Source organism: Suricata suricatta, chromosome 3 (genome assembly GCF_006229205.1).
Source record: "Suricata suricatta isolate VVHF042 chromosome 3, meerkat_22Aug2017_6uvM2_HiC, whole genome shotgun sequence".
NCBI lineage: Eukaryota > Metazoa > Chordata > Mammalia > Carnivora > Herpestidae > Suricata > Suricata suricatta.
Genome location: NC_043702.1, coordinates 33593925 through 33599822, shown reverse-complemented (window position 1 = coordinate 33599822; position 5898 = coordinate 33593925).

Here is a 5898-nt window from a genome sequence, read left to right as displayed (position 1 = left end):
CAAAGTGGGGCTGGAAGCCTGAGGGCAACGTAGAGGAAAGGATATTGCTGCTGACCCCTGTGGCTGGAAGCAGGACGTATGGCATGTGTGCATATGACATATGGCCGCTTGCATGTGACCCTCAGAAGCCCAGGCTAACTCAGGCTGTGTCCCCAGCACCAGGGAAGGGAAGATTTGTTCCAGGTCGAAGAGCCTGGGTTTCCCACGGGCATCAGCTAACCTGCGGTAGCTGGGCTGTTACAGGTCCATGTAGGTTTACCAGATGGCAGAAAAGAGTCTGTTATTTGGAGAACTGCCTGGTACTTATCCTCAGGATCACTGGAAGACACTGGCAAGGGATAGGAGTATTCACTGTGTAACTCTAATTACACCGAAGCAAAAAATTTAAGAACCGACATTTCTTTAACTTTTTAAAAAAAATTTTAATGTTTATTATTTCTTTTTGAGAGAGAGAGAGACAGAGCACCAGCTGGGGAGTGGCAGAGAGGGAAGGAGACACAGAATCTGAAGCAGCCTCCATGCTCTGAGTTGTCAGCACAGAATCTGACGTGGGGCTTGAACCCACAAACCATGAGATCGTGACCTGACCCGAAGTCGGACCTTAACCGACTGAGCCACCCAGGCGCTCTCTTTAAGATTTTGTTTTTTATTATTATGTGTTGTCCCATTTGCCTCAATAGAACTTTATTCTCACTTGCAAATTTAGAGTACCAGGTCAATAGAAAATTTTCTTCTCTTAGTTTATGTTCAAAATAGACTTTTTTTTTTTTTTTTAGCAGCTAAAAAGCATGGATCTAATCTTACACCTTCATTGTATACAATGAGCTTACAACAAACAAAAGGCCCAGGCCCAAAATTACCTATAGCAGAACTGGGCCTGGAATTCGTATCTCCCAGTTTCCCATCTGACCCTCACTTGATCAGCACTGCCTCCCTACCTAAGGGGAGACATCACCCCGTCTGGCTACACACTTCCCAACGTTTTAGGATAACATTAACCAGAGCACATGGACTCCAAGCAGCCAATATTGGAAAATTTTATAAGTGGTCTCACTAACATTGGTTTTATAAAACATACATGTTTTCTCAGAAAAGCAGTTTCCTGCATGCTAGCTGTCACAGAATCAGTCTTCAGTCATGGTCCAGTCCCTCTCCTGCCTCCTCTTCTTTACACCTACCCTCCTTAGCTTTACACAGATTGACAATGAGGAAGAAGAAAAATTCAGTTCAAGCTAAACAGACTCACTTGGAAAGGCTTGCATCACATAGGGAAAGATCTACACATTTCTTACCAAATGTTTCTATCTCAAAAAAAGTTGGGGTCAGGTTGCTTAACTTTTTAAACTTAGTATGTAGCTGCCCAGAGACATCCCCAAGACACAGTAGGACACCTCATCATGCATCAGTCACATGTTAAACATGGCATGGAAAGGCTGTATTTTGTAATGACATGCCTGTCTTGATAGGAGAAGTTTCCTAGCCATGGGAACCAGCACCAGGCCACATGCTAAAATCATGTAAATAAAATAAGGGCAGAGTTTGAAGGCCAGTAATACCTAGCAGACACTTAAAGGCCTAGTTATCTATCAATGGTCTTCTCAACTCAGTACACTGAAGTATTTCACAAAACAGCAACCCCAACATTTAGCTTGGTAAAAGAAAATTTAGAAAGAAGGAAGAAAACTGTAGGCTTAGGAATGGATAAACATGTCACCCCCAGCCAGGATAGAAAGCTGATATCTGAAGAGCCAGTTGTTTTTATCTGAGAACATAAAGAGTGAAGACAACTTTCTCAGTTTATGAGATTCCCAAAGAGCTGTAACTCTCTGTATTGTTTTTCTGAATGTCCATCGTCCAAGGAGCCCAAGTCCCTAAAAGTGCCACTGACTGAGCATCAGTTTAGGGAACCTCAGGGACACGCCTCCAGTAGAAGGTGGGGATAACAGATGCTCTCCTGAGGATGGCTGTTTTGTCCTCCTCCACATCCATCAAAGCCAACGGCTCCACTGCCCTTAACGGACTGGCCTCCTGGCGCTCCTGTGAGTTAGGGTGGGTTCTTGGGATTCCACATATAAGAGGGCCACATCATGCCGTGTAACACTTGGCACCTTTGGAGTTTTGTTTCCTTCTCAGTCCCATTGGTGCCCTTGAGGCCCTGCATTGCCTGGTATGGTCCACGTGATAACTGCCCAGGATGTTCTTGGTGACAGTGGCAGCAAAGAAGAAAGACTAGCCAGTCCTTGAGCACAGGAGGAGGTAGGACAGTGACAGTGTCTGAGATGCTGGCAGCATCGTCATAATAGCAGCAGCTGCTAATCCCTAGTACTGTTTTCCAGGTGCCTTCACACACATGACCATGTGTAGTCCTCCTAACAGCCTTAGATTATTTATTTGTACTAAGCCCCTTTCAGAACAAATTTAAGACAGCTAAGAACCCTGTTAAGTTGACACAGATGTCTCCATTTTAAGATGAAGACACTGATGCTTCTGCCCCATATCCCACCGACCCTAGTCTTTGCCTCTGTTAAGTTTTCACTCACTCCATATTAGAGAACCAGCTTACTTACCACTGAATGTGAGAACTGTCCCTTTTTTTCTGGGCTTTTCTGTACTTTTTGCCAGGTTCCCAGATAAAGCTGCAATGATTCCTTGTGTGCATTCCTAATAGAGCTTCTAAAGAGGGAAATAGCAGTGATAGGAATGGTTTGCATTACATTGGCCAGGGTAGGCACCGTGCTAGACACCCTTGGCCCCTTAACCTAAGAACACAAACTGAAGATTTGTTCACAAGTGAATACCATAGAATCACATTTCACTTGGGGTCAGCTTCCAAGTGAAAATAAAAAGTGATCAAAATTGACATACAGCACCTCTATGCCAAGATAAACCAAGATAAAAAGGATTAAATTTTAAGTGTCAGAAATGAAATCCAGAGAGTAAAAGAGGAAATCATGGGAGAATTTCTTTACAGTATTTCTAACTACGATTTATACTGTAAATTCCATAAAAGAAAAGATTAATAAATTCAATTACATATAATAACATACTTCTGCATAAAGAAAAATATAATAAGCAGAGTTCAAAGATAAGCACCAATTGGAAAAATATTTGCAAACCACAACACAGACAAGATAATTTCCTAAATATTTAACAACTTCCCAGAAATCATGAAGTAAAAGCCAATACAGGAGTGCCTGTGTAGCTCATTCATTCGGTTGAGCATCTGATTTTGGCTCAGGTCATGGGCTCATGAGTTCAAGATCATGAGTCCTAGCCCTGTGTCAGGCTCTGTGCTGACAGCTTAGAACCTGGAGCCTGCTTCAGATTCTGCGTCTTCCTCTCTCTCTACCCCTCCCTCATTTGCGTGCATGCACTCTCTCTCTCTGTCTCTCTCTCTCTCTCTCTCAAAGATGAATAAACATTAAAAAATTTAAAAAAAAATAAAAAGCCAATACAAAAGTGGGCATAGGATGCAAGCAGACAGATCACAGGAAGGAAATATAAATGGCTCTTTTATATATGAAGACATGCTAGGACTTACTACAAACAGGAGAAATTCAAAATAAAAGCTACAATGAAATGAATGCCATTTTAACCTATCAGATTGGCAAAAATAGTTTGACAACATATCCAGTTGCAAGCTACAGGAAAAAAATACATAGTCTCTTACGGTGTTGATGGACATATAGATTGGAACAATCTAAGGGGGAAAATATAGCAGTATTTATTAAAATTACAAATGCTTATGCTCTTTGACCTATGGAATTTCATGTGGCTGTTGTGAATACATATATATATATATATATATATATATATATATATATATATAGGAATGAAGACATTCTCTATATGCAGATAGTAGAAAGATCTCCAAGTTGTACTGGTAAGTGAAAGGAAAGTGCAGAAAAATGTACAAAGAAAGGTCATAAAATATTCGTATTTGCTTATATTTGGATATAGAAACTCTGGAAGAACACACAACCTAAAAATGGCAGTCACCTTTGATAGTGTTAGAAACTAGACTGAGAGACAGGGGTAGAAGCAAAACTCTTTATCAAATACATTTTTATTGTTTCCTTTTTAAATCATTTGAATGTGTTTTCTACTTTTGAAAAATAACATTTTTTTAAAACATTGAAAAGTGCCTTAAATTATCCGTAAAGTACGGAGCATAAGGTTTCATACATATGATCCTATCCCATTATGTTTATGCAGACTAAGATTTGAGAGCAACTTGACTAAAATCAGGAACAAAGGTTAAGTTACAATGGAGGTGTCAAGTATTGAAATCATTCTCCTTTAACATGCCTGCCAAATTCCTGGCTGGGAGTGGGTGGAGAATTCTAAAAAGCACCTGCGTGCCTAGAGGAATTAGACTAATTTAACAGTAAGCCTCCAGAACTGGCCTGTTTGTTGTGAGAATTAAAGGAAATGGAGGAGTTCCTATTTCCATGCAGGTTGAAGTTCGTGGGTAAGTTAAATATGTAGATGATAGGACTCCATGATTTGGTGGTGATATTTTCTAAACTGTGCCAGGCCAGGGTGCATGATCTGAGAAGTGCAGCTGTACCCACTGAGGCACTAGAAGGTCATGTCTAACATCTGTGCTGTCCTAGGAAATTTTAGGACTGATGGTTAACATCATGTATGGTTTTCAGAGTGAGGATGTAGAGGTGACTAAAGTCAGAAATCTTGAATTGCACTACATTGGTAATACTTTTTATTTATCTTCCAAGATGCAATACAACGAATCACTCATTGTGGCTACAAAAAAAGAAGAAAAAACCCTGAGAACAAAGAAATGTGGATGGATTTCAATCCATTGATCAAATCATTGAAGGTGAATTCTTAAGTCCTTTTTCATCATGAGACTTTCTAATATACTGACACAATTTTAATCAGTAATGCTGATTCTGTAGAACTTGGGTGCAATCAACTCATCTTAACTTTTCTCACGAAATTAGTAAAGAGATGGACCATCCCCAGAACATCAGACTCCGAGAGGAGAGGGAGGTTTTATAAAAAACCTTTGATTCCTTAGTTGAAAATGGTTCCATAGACTATGGAACACATTTGAGATTTTGGATAGGAGGATGATGGGATCAAAACTTGCCTTTCCTGAATCTGGCAGTGCAGTTGTAGCCAACTGGGAAGAGAGTATCCATGGGAAAAAAGTTGAAGTTCATTATAGTATGCCAAGTGAGAGATGATAGCTGGTGTACTGGAGTGAAGAGGAGAATATGAGAAACCATTGACTAGACGTGAAGAGCAAAGAAGGATCAAAAAAAAAAAAACAAAAACCCTTGAAATTAGACATTGGTTGACAAAGGTGGTATCATTAACAGCATGGGAGACATCATGACCTATTTGGAAGTAAACGGAAGATGAAGGCTGGCAGGGCGTTCAAGAGGCATTGTCCACCGGCAGCTAGAAGGGAATTCTGGTGTTTTGAGAGATGCTGAAGCTGGAGTTATGGGTTTGGGAGAAGCCATGCAAGTGAATTAAGTCACCAAAGGAGAGAATACTATCTGAAGATCTAGTTTTAAAGTATTTCTAAATAAAAATACAAGTACTATAAGACTAAAATCTGAAGTAAAGAAAGTGTAGAGAGAAGGAATTGGTACTATGAGTAATGAAAATTATAGCCAGCAAACACATGACAGAAGCAGGAGGGAGAGTAGAAAGTTAGGAGAGATGCCCTGAAAATAGAATCTCTAGCAACACCTTCAGTTGGAGTTAATATTAATTCCCACCCTTCTGTCACCTAGAGAACTAAAACTGATGAGCCTAGTAATTTCAGGATGCCCATCCTGGACAGTCAGGTGTATGAATTCAAGGGCTGTCCATATGTATTTTTTGATACCAGGTAGATTTAAATTTTATATTGATGGGGGTCAG